The 11,131-nt window shown below is 43.3% G+C and overlaps 1 protein-coding gene across 2 annotated transcripts in view; it reads left to right on the top strand.

Moving 5' to 3' along the window:
* The first annotated feature begins 3,732 nt into the window (after positions 1 to 3,732).
* RAD50 (RAD50 double strand break repair protein) overlaps positions 3,733 to 11,131 on the top strand; it is a 133,567-nt gene continuing 126,168 nt past the window's right edge. Inside the window, exon 1 of one of the 2 annotated variants that reach the window (XM_083487848.1) lies at positions 3,733 to 4,035. The gene's annotated coding sequence lies outside the window, so the exon portion shown is untranslated. The remainder of the gene's footprint in view (positions 4,036 to 11,131) is intronic. The other variant, XM_083487847.1, reaches the window with a different exon arrangement.

Genomic DNA, 11,131 nt, shown 5'->3' with positions numbered 1-11,131 from the left:
AACACTCAAGTTTCTGATTTTCTTAAAACTGGCATTCTTATCCCAGAGAGAGCAGCTACCTACCATACTTATTTTATTGTGGAGATAGGAATTGCACTAGTGTTAACGTTACCTGCAGAATGGTACCCAGAAGGTCACTGCAAGTCCTTCACTTGTGGAGGATGGGGCAATGGCAAGTGATGTAGGATGTTGTTTGTGGAGCTCCTCAGCCTGCAGAAACAATCTGGCCTTCACCTGGAACCTTTTGAGGCCCACCTTCAGCAAAAACCCAGGATTCCAGACTAGTCAAGCTGGGCAGCATCCTCTGGAGTATTTAACGTTTCAAACTTAAACTTGTTAGAGTCTTAAAACAGAGGTATAGCCTGCCAGCTCTTTATAAGGACAAACAACAATACCCACAACTCAGAAAGCCTCAAAAGAGGCACAAATGGAGACTCCTGAATATAGTGCTGATGACATGACTCTCAAAGAAAAAAATAATGGAACGGATGGCTGAGATATTGGACAAAACCTGGCAGAATTGAGGACCTACATATTTGGCAAGTGTATCATTGCCTGCAGATTCCTGAGCTGTAGCAGGCAAGTTAAGATTTCCGGGGAAAGTGAACTTGGTGCAAGTAGAGCCTTCATATAGCGGGCATTGGATTCCATTCCTAGACACAAACTGTGTTCTTTGCTGTACAGTGTGGCAGCCAAGCCACAGCTAAGCAACGATGCAAGAGGGAGGCTAGGAACTGTCCTCCATGACACGGGTAGAGGAAGGGAAGTGGGGATGCCTCCCAGCAAAGCTCTTCCATTGCCATCATATGAGCCCAAGGTAGTTCTATTCTGTCCATGGTATTTCTTCTAGTCCTTGTAAGATGTTATCTCCCCCCCACCCAATTGTTGCTGTTATCTGTCGTTCCTTGGGCAGAGCTGATACTGCATTGTTCCAGAAATTTCTCCATCGCTCTTCCCCGTGCTTTGTTGTTTTGCACCAAGAACTTTTAACAACAGCTGCAAAAGTCACTCTGTCCCAGTAAATAAACTGTTTTCACCATTTTTCCTCTCAGCCTGGGAAGAAGAGTGGTCCGTCAAACTGCACATGACTCAATAAAGAACCTTATCAGTTCCTTGACAGCTCACAGATTCCTTTCATCCTTCCTTCCAGCTGAAGATATACAACCAGTTATCTTCAGTTCACTTCATAGATAATAAAGGATGGGGAAGAGAAGAGTCAGCTCTAAGTTTCCATCATAAACCTTTTGCAAAATAGAGCTTCCCTCCATTTTTTCCTTTTTTTTTTTACTCTCACAGTTCCATTTGATGTTATATTCCAAATTTATAATCCCATTTCTTCCATCCTTACTTGTACAAATATCATTTGAACTAACGTTCCAAGGACGGTTGCCGAATCATAAATGTAGAGAAGAAAACTTTAAATAAAGAAACCATAGGATCCCCTCTCCCCCTACACACATCTTTTGCACCAAATGAAGTCTTATCTCAAATTCAAACCTTAAAATCTTCTAACACACACCTGTACTTCAGTCCAATTAAGCTCTAATTCTCAGGAGAGGCTCTGCTTCTTAATGGCGGCGTTGGAGGGTTTTCAGCAGACGAAGTGCTTTATCATTCAGCGCCTCCCTGCCCCCCCCCCCCCGTATTCCATGCCGGAGTGAGAGTCAGGTACCAAGACGAACTGCGATTGAAGCCCGTTCCCCCCCCTCCTTCCCTGGGGGGAATTTGCATGGATAATTATCCTCAATCATCCTTGTCTTTCCTTCGCCCTTGATCTCCCGCTGTCGTGGGGGCTGCCTCCATTAAGACAGAGAGGAACCGGAAATGTATCCCTCACCAACTTCCAACCCTTTTTACCAGCAGATGTTGTTGCACAAGTCTCATCTTCATACCAGGTTAAAAAAAAACTTGTTGAATGTCTACTTCAGTTTCTAATGAATTTCTGCAACTATGAAAGGCACAGGACACCTTCAAAGAAAAAGATTGGCAAGCCAACACTGAGCTACAAGGAAGTATACTCATTTTGTCAACACCAGATCCCATAAAGCCTATTGTGTATTTAATATCAGCCAGGAAGGGGAAGAGCCCTTGTATCAAATCAGGCCATTGATCCATGTACCTTAACTTTACTATGATGGCAGTGGCTTTCCATGATTTCAGGCAGGAGCCTTTAGGCCTACTGAACCTTACATGGCCGGAAAGGAACTCTTTATAAGCCAGAGGCCCAAATGGTGAAATCAAATTATTACATGCAGTCGGTGGCTTTTGTATCAGACTTCGATATCCATCTGATTTCTGGTCATTGCATTTTTCTGTCCATGTTTTGCATCTCAGTCTCTACACATTTCTTAAATACAGTGGTACCTCAGGTTACATATGCTTCAGGTTACATACGCTTCAGGTTACAGACTCCGCTAACCCAGAAATAGTGCTTCAGGTTAAGAACTTTACCTCAGGATGAGAACAGAAATTGTGCACCGGCGGTGCGGCGGCAGCAGGGGGCCCCATTAGCTAAAGTGGTGCTTCAGGATAAGAACAGTTTCAGGTTAAGAACGGACCTCCGGAATGAATTAAGTACTTAACCTGAGGTACCACTGTATATCTTTTCTTCTAACCCTTTATGGTGCAGTTCTGTGAACACTGTATTTTCTTCCTAATCCTTTTTTATTCATTTGCTTTTCCCCTGTTTGCAGTTTCGAGGTGGGTTCTGGGTGGAGGAGAACACAAGGACGGGAGAAAAGTGTTGAATTGGGCCAAAGGCTAGCATTTTCTTGCCGACAAAGGTCAGATAGATGTCTCTTGAGAAGCCCACAAGCACAGTATGGCCTGCCCACATCATTTTCTCCCACACATTAGGTATTCAGAGATATAGTGCCTCTGGAATTGGAGGCTTCACTCAACAGCAATGTCTAATGCCACCGACAATGGCTAATGCCACTGTCCTGGAAAGCTTTCTCCTCAATACCAGTTCTGTAGAGCTGGGATTAGTTGCTCTGTTATGAGGAAACAACACTTTGCAGATGCTCAGGAATTATAATCTTTATTATAATTTTCCACCACCCATTTTCCATCAAGAGTGACTGCAGGGGAAAGCGCAAGAGGAGGCACATGCCCCCTCTGAAATTCTAAATGCTGTTGTCTTTATTCCATTTTGTACATTGCCTTGAGATATGTATGTGGAAGGTGACTGACAATCATCATCTTAAATTCAGTTTCCACATTTCCAAAGCGACTTGCCATTAAAAAAAAAAAACTCATGAAAATTTGTCAGCATTTTAAGACAAATGTATCCTAATAAGCAAATTTTTGTATGCAATTTTGATGAGTGTACGCATTTTTGCAAGCAATTTCCCCTAATGCATTTTTGTACATGTTGAAGAACTGAATTGCAAAATTCGGAGAAGCACAAAACTCCAATCAGAAATGTGTTTCTGTTCAAGCACTGGTTTGAGAAGCAGGTATTTTCCCATTCAAGTGCAAACAAATGTAAATTTAATGAACAAAGAACACCAAGAATTATGTTTGTGAACATGGCAATCTCGTTTGCCCATGGCTGAGCATGAGTGATAAAAATACGTTTTGAAACTAGCCTTGACTTGAGGTATACACTTTTGCTTTCTCAAGCTACTCTTTTCCTCCACTATCCCAGCCTCCTTTTTTCTCTCTCTTTCATTTGACGTTAAGGTCTGAAGCAGGGCAGAAAGAAAAGTGAAAGCGATAGTAATATGCTTTATGTCCGAACGGCAACCTGAGGTTTGACTGCATTTGTTATGGAAGATGGAAGCATAACAGAGAATGGGCCTTTTAATCATCTAGAAATTGCCAAAACCTGTAAGTTCAGCCAGGATTGCAGTTGCCAGCTGTTCCTGTTTATCCCCCACCCCTGCCTGACCAGCTAAAGAATATTTGAAGACTGTTGGGGGAAAAGAAACAATGCCTATATTGTGTGGTACTATGGCTGCAAAAGGACACAAGCATTATTCTGGAGCTGGAAACCATCTTGAAAAGCTCTGAACCAGAAGAAGCTCTAAAAAGGTAAGTTTTGTTTTTTGTTTTTTAGTAGATCCAGAAATGGGGAAGGGGGGGGAGAGCAGGCAAGCTTGAAAGCCCCCCCCCCACACACACACACAACTTGCTATAGTTGGAGGCCTATCCTTGAGACAAAACAATTTTGTGATGCTCAGAAGCTAGCTCATTGTTTTCTGACGTTCAGGTGATTCTAACCACAATGTGACGGTCCTTTTCCTCTTTTGATTCTTTCTTCTTGTAATCTAATTGCATGGTGTACAAGAGTATATAGCAGCCAGAAAGCCTTTGTCACTGTCTTTCTGTTTTTCTTTGAGAGTATGTAAATCATTTCCTGACCTGATAGTTACTTTCTAGCCTTTGGAGCCAAGTTAGTTTTTTTCAAAGTGTGTTCATTTGCTCTGTCTGAACACTGTGTGTGTGTGTGTGTGTGTGTGTGTGTGTGTGTGTGCGTGCGCGCGCGCACACACACACTTCAAGTATAAGCGAGAGGAAAGGCTCATCCATACTGTTGCATAATGTGAAGAGTAAACTTCCTGTATTTCCATTAATTCCCAGTTGTCGATATTACATTCTCCTCCTGCCTTCCAACGCTATTCCCTCCATCAATCTTGATTTTCTCTCTCCTTTTTGGAGTATCCTTAATATGAGAAAATCCAGATGGAGAGATTTTATCATCTGTAGCTTTTATATTTTATTTAACATTCAAGCATGCAGCGTTCTTGGCCTTTGTAAAGTGATTTGAGGAGCTTGTCCGATCAAGCACCTCAGGTATTTGCTTCTTTGTCTACGTGGCTTGCAACTGGAGTGAGGCATTTGCTTCAGATTCTGAATCGTGGCTGGAGCAGTGCCTAATGTTCAAGAATAAATCTTCTCTGTAGGCTGCAGACCCGTGGGTGCAAGGCTAAGCCCACTGGGATGAAAGCAGAAGGGAGAACTGTCAAAACGGTACCAAAAATTAGAAGGCTGGTGGGGAAGGGATTAAGCAGCCTCTTTTCTCCACTCACCTCTCCACTTTTCTATATAAATATTTAGAACTGTTCCCTAGAGATGCTGCTTTGCTTTCCTCAAACCGGCTGCCAGGGCTTTGTTTCCCTATCTGACATTGTATGTTAAAGGTTCTGCTTTGCTCGGTGACCTCTCTCTTGCAGCAAATAAATATTGCTTGAGTCTAAAGAGAAAGCCCAGGCAGTCTGCAAACAAGTGAAAGTGGCAGTGGGCACAGTGGCAAGATTACTGGCTCTTTCTAGGGAAATGTCTGGAGTGTGAAGATTTGCTATGTTTTGCCTGAGGATGGATTTGGGATTCTGCCTCTCTTCATGTCATAAGTGTAGCTCTGCTGGCTGGAGTATTTTGTGTGATGTTAATTTGCCTGTTGTGCTGCACACTAGCACAGCGCAGGGTGTTTTGCATTGGGCAGAAAATGTGCCGGCATTCTTTTCTAAATGAAATTACAGTGCTGAGAACTGTGCTGTGTGTTGTGTAAGATTGCTACTGTACTGTGTTTTTTCAACTCAAAACACAAGGTGTCAAACACCACAGAGCCCTTCATCTGTTTCCAACAAGCTTTATGATTAGACGTATTTTAGGGGTAGGTTATTTGTTATCAATTTTAGCATTGTTTTTTCATTTGCAAGGAAGCCTTCAGTCCAGAGTAGGTTTCTCAAGCCTGATTACAGTGGTACCTCGGGTTACAGACGCTTCACATTACAGACGCTTCAGGTTACAGACTCTGCTAACCCAGAAATATATCTTGGGTTAAGAACTTTGCTTCAGGATGAGAACAGAAATCATGCTGCCACAGTGCAGCAGCAGCAGGAGGCCCCATTAGCTAAAGTGGTGCTTCAGGTTAAGAACAGTTTCAGGTTAAGAACAGACCTCCGGAACGAATTAAGTTCTTAACCCGAGGTACCACTGTAATGGCTTCATTCTCCATTGGCAATAACGTTTCCAACAGTCTGCTCATCAGTAAACAGTAGCAAAACATAACAGCTTTAAGTAGTTAGAAAACAATTATTCTCCCTAACATAAACCAATTCTCTAACACACATTATCCAGTGTTTTTGTGCAATACGCTGTGAAACATGTAACAGTCTAGGAGTGAAGCCCTTACTTCTTTCGTTATCTAACTCTTTTGAGAATGGAGCATCACATTTGCTTTTTATCAGCACTCTTCTGTTTACTAGAACTAGAGAAAAATACTGGGATTATTTATTTTCTTTTTCTGGCATTCCAAATGGCTTTAGATGAGGTGCAGCCATCATGAGGCTCTCAAAATAACTTGGACCACAGCACCCATCATTCCTGACCATTTCCCATGCCGGCTGGGGCTGATGGGAGTTGTGGATCATTTCCAGACAACCTCCTTCTTGAACATGCATCCTGGTTTATTTGCACAAAGTTTGCAGGGTGATGGAACATTGGCTGTTTAATGAGCATTCAGTCTGATTTGTTTCCAGGGTGGTTATATGCTGTTGCACCAAGAAAATCTTATCCCACACTTCATTTTCCTGGCACTTTCCTTATTGCAAAAAGTCTGTTTTGAATTTGCTGGTATGCGATTGAATCCCACCCTGGTCTGAAAGTGCCTATAGTCCAAAACTATGTTGACTGCCCCTGCTTTCAACCCATTAGCTCAACTCAGTCATCACACTACACCACGGTTTGTGATAACTATAATGGTTTGAGTTTGAGACCCACTACGGTGTGAGGATTGGTTTGAGCATCAGACTAGGACCAGGCTTCAAATCCACACTCAGCAATGAAGCTCACTGGGTGACCTTAGGCCAGCCACTTTTTCTTAGCCATACCTCCCTCATAGGGTTGTTGTGGGGATTAAACGAGAAGGGGGAGACATGTATATGCCACCTTGAACTCCTTGGAGGAATAAACAAAGAAATAAACATACAACAGGCAAACTGTGGTGTGTGAGTAGGTGTAATGATAAACATGCTTGTCTGCTTGCACTGAGTACCTGAAATCTGCAACGGCACTGCAGTCACCCAGCTCTCTGGGCTTTGTGAAGAACTGCCCACTATCCGCTTTTCATGGAGTGAAATGATAAGACCTCTACATTCTGTATACAAAAGGAAAAAGTGTAGCTATACTGCACACCAAAGAAACTTGGAGCTTTAAATCGAAGAGTGTGTGGGTTGTATTTAGCACAGGCCCTCCGACTGTTGTTAAACCATCATTCCCATCCTCCCCAAACACTGGCTGTGTTGGCTGGATCTGATCAGATCCACAGGATTCCTCACCCCTGTTGCTTATTCTGCGCTCAGCAGATGGGCATTCTTCTGTGGGCATGCACTGTGGAACAAGGGCACAGTTTTGTCTCACCTAAAAAATGTTGTTTAGCTGAAGTGGCTAATCAGAGGCAGCTGCTGTTTTCTCCAAGGGTTTCATAACAGTCCTTGCTTAGTGTAATCTAAAGTAAACAAGAAGGATCCTCTTGTTGCATTGTCATGCTGGCGGAGGCTGAAGGCTGCTGCACACAAACACGCATTTCCTCCACAGATACTATCGCCTCCATGTAGCAATAATGCTTTATATATAAGCATTATGTGTTTGGTTCTGTGGGTTAGCAGGCACAGCAGGGAGGATGGATGGCTTTTCTGTGATAGTACGGCAAAAGAAGAGCGAGGCACATGGTGGTCTATGGGGCAGTTCTCCCACATGGTGAGGAACTTGGTATCAAAATGCATATGGTGAAAAACAGGCCTAACTAGCAAATCGGCAGAAGAACCAGGCAGGAGTTACATAACCTTTCTGATTAAGAAAAGGTGCTTTAGTGGGTGGTCTGGCTAAATCATTCTGCAGATAACAGTTACAGATAGGTAGCCGTGTTGGTCTGCCATAGTCAAAATAAAAAAATTCCTTCCAGTAGCACCTTAAAGACCAACTAAGTTAGTTCTTGGTATGAGCTTTCGTGTGCATGCATTTCGTGTGTATCTGAAGAAGTGTGCATGCACACGAAAGCTCATACCAAGAACTAACTTAGTTGGTCTTTAAGGTGCTACTGGAAGGAATTTTTTTATGCAGATAACAGGCAGCACATAACACAGCCCACAAAAACGAGAAGCCCAGTCTGCATAGGGTGGGCCTAAGGCTGGAGGACTTGGAGGTGGAGAAAAGATGCTTTGAAATAACATGTTGTCCCCTCCCTATTCTGAAGGTAAAGGAAATCGTGGGGCTGGGGGAGAGGGGTTGCTAGATATTGTGGTTAGACTTCTTCCAGAGAGGTGGAATAAAGACCTCTTAATGGCATTTTGGTGTCTTAAAATATATATATATCCACCAGGCATGCCTCCCTGGAGAGAGCATTCCACAGGCCTGGGACCACCAATGTGAAGAAGGCCTGTTCTCTCATTAATACTTTTGCTTTACTGACCCTGTGAATTTTGTTGCAATAGAGCAGTAGACCAACACAGGAACCTGGCTTTTAGCTATTCGTTTGTAATGTATTTGAACCAGCAGGTGGCAGCATCCAACCACAATTTGTATGTAGTTTGTGCATGTGTGTCAAACGTCTTCTGAATTACGGGTTATTTGAGTGAAACAACCCCTAATCCCTTGTTTGGAAATAATGCCAAGGGCCAATGTTTGCTGCATGTGGAGGACCAAAGCAAGCATTCATGATACTCTATTATTAAACACTGCTTACCTGTAATATGTAAATGAGGCCAGTGTGCGGTGCATGTATGTAACTGAACACAGCATGTCATGCATCTGGACTGCATTCCATGAGAGCTTATGGCCTAGTAAATCTGTTGGTCTTCAAGGTGCCGCAAGACTCATTTTTTTATTTTCCTTTAGTGTCTTGTTCTCAGAGTGATGAACCAGATGCTTGTGGGAAACCCAGAAGCAGGAGCTGGGTGCAAGAGTGCTCTCCCCTCTTGGGGTTTCCAGCAATTGGTATTGAGAAGCATTACTGCCTCCGACCAAGGAGACAGAGCTTAGCCATCATGTCTAGTAGCCACCGATAGCCTTATCCTCCATGAATTTGTCTAATCCAAATTGGTGGCCTTCACTGCCTCCTGTGGAAGCAACTGTGGAGTTCATACGGAGCCCCTGGTCGTCTCACGGACTATTGACCCATACACCACTAATCCACTGCCACCAATCAGGTCCTCCCTGGTAAAATCACTTCAGTCTCAGTCAAGTTCTCAATTAATAAAGAAGAGTGTATTTTATTTCAGACACAAACTTTCACAGCATTCCAAACGTTGTTGCTCTTTACTTTCTTAGTCTTATTTCCCTCTATCTCTTCTACCTCCCCACACTCAAGAACCCACTGCCCTAACTGTCCCTCTATTACCAACTGCCTTTCCCAACCAGCCAACCCACTAAAACCAACCAACAACTCCCAACCAACTCCTCCTAGAACTGGTTTTATAGTCCCACTGATTCCACCCCTCCCCTGAGTCCTGTCTGTGCAACCTATTTCCCCTCCAGCACTCTCTCATATATGTTAATGTCACAGCAACTTCTGCCGCTTATGTGCTGTGTGAAGAAGTCCTTTATTTTAGAGTTTGCAGGATTTTTTTTTTGCCCAATCTGGGGCTTGAACCTGCGACCCTGAGATCCTCATGCTCTGCCAAATGAGCTGTCCAAGGTGACTTCCAGTCTCTTAGGTATCCTGGTCCTGAATTGTTTAGAGTTTGAAATGTCAGTAACGAAAGCTTGAATGTTGTTTGATGGCTGATGCAGATTTCAGCCCTGGTGTAATATGTGCAAAGCTGGGTGTTCCACTGAGCACCCTCACAGCGACATTTTATACTAACATCACCTTCTAAACCAACAGGAGCACCCAGGAGCGCCCTGAGTGTGGATCACGGTGGAAACACTATATTGAGTTGTAGCACCAAAACCAAATTCCTAGGATCAGAATGTGCTCGGCCTCAGAGGCACCTTGTTCCTTCATTCTCACTATGTATCCCCACTTGGTAGATCTTGCACTTTAAAAAATAGCAAGAAGACTCTACAAGCCTGAAGTCTGCCTACCTTTGCTATGAAGGGAGAGGCACAGAAGAAAGGAACTTCCTGTGTGATTTGCACCTTCATCTGCTGATTTTGGTGAGCTAATAAGGAGACAGACGTCTGTGAAGTCTGTTTTTATTTCTTAAAATGTGCCTTAAAAGTATAGTTGTGTGCAATTTCTTTCCTGCACACACACCCCACCTATCTTTTGTGCGGAACACAATACTTGGGGAAGCCTGAATTTCTCAACAACTTGTCATTTCTCTCCTTCTGCAAAATCTCCCAGGATGATAGCATTTCCTATTTATAGGCTTCTTTGAACTAAATATGTTGAAATATCCAGTAAGTGTTACATTTGAACAGCACTACTTTTGTGGAGAGGGGTTATAATAAAAACCCAAAACAACATCAGTGATTCATGGAGGGTCACGAAAACTCTACAATGTGACCTATATTAGGAATATTCTACAGGCTGTGGAAATCAGCAGTAGATAATAAATTGGTCTTAAAGTACTTTATTTTAAAACACGACAGGCTTGGACTGCAAGAGAGTGGTAGGCTCATGGTGACCCAGTGGGTTTCAGGGTTGAGTGGGGATTTGAACCCAGAACTCGCATGTCCAAGTCTGTTGCTGTATTCACTGCAGCTCACTCACTCTTCCTTTGTGGTGTAGTACAGTGGTACCTCAGGTTAAGAACCTAATTCGTTCTGGAGGTCCGTTCTTAACCTGAAACTGTTCTTAACCTGAGGTACCACTTTAGCTAATGGGGCCTCCTGCTGCTGCCACCATGCAATTTCTGTTCTTATCCTGAAGCAAAGTTCTTATCCTGAGGTACTATTTCTGGGTTAGCAGAGTCTGTAAGCTGAAGCATCTGTAACCCAAGGTACCACTGTACTTAGTGTTGGACTGGGACCTGGGCAACCAGAGTTCAAATTCAAGGTCGCTCACTGGGTGACCTTGAGCCAGTCACTGTTATGGTTGTTACGAGGGTAAGATTTAGATCCACTAATGCTGCTTTGTGCTGGGGGGGGTGTAGATATAATATATAAATAATATAAACCCTAAGTGAAGCAGGTTACTACTTAGACCCATCCACATCTTCCTCAAAGAACTATAGTCCCCTTG

Source organism: Podarcis liolepis, assembly GCF_965112155.1.
Source record: "Podarcis liolepis genome assembly, chromosome: 2".
In the NCBI taxonomy this organism is placed as follows: Eukaryota; Metazoa; Chordata; class Lepidosauria; order Squamata; family Lacertidae; genus Podarcis; species Podarcis liolepis.
The sequence above is the reverse complement of the archived record's forward strand: the minus strand, read 5'-3'. Positions and strand labels throughout refer to the sequence as shown.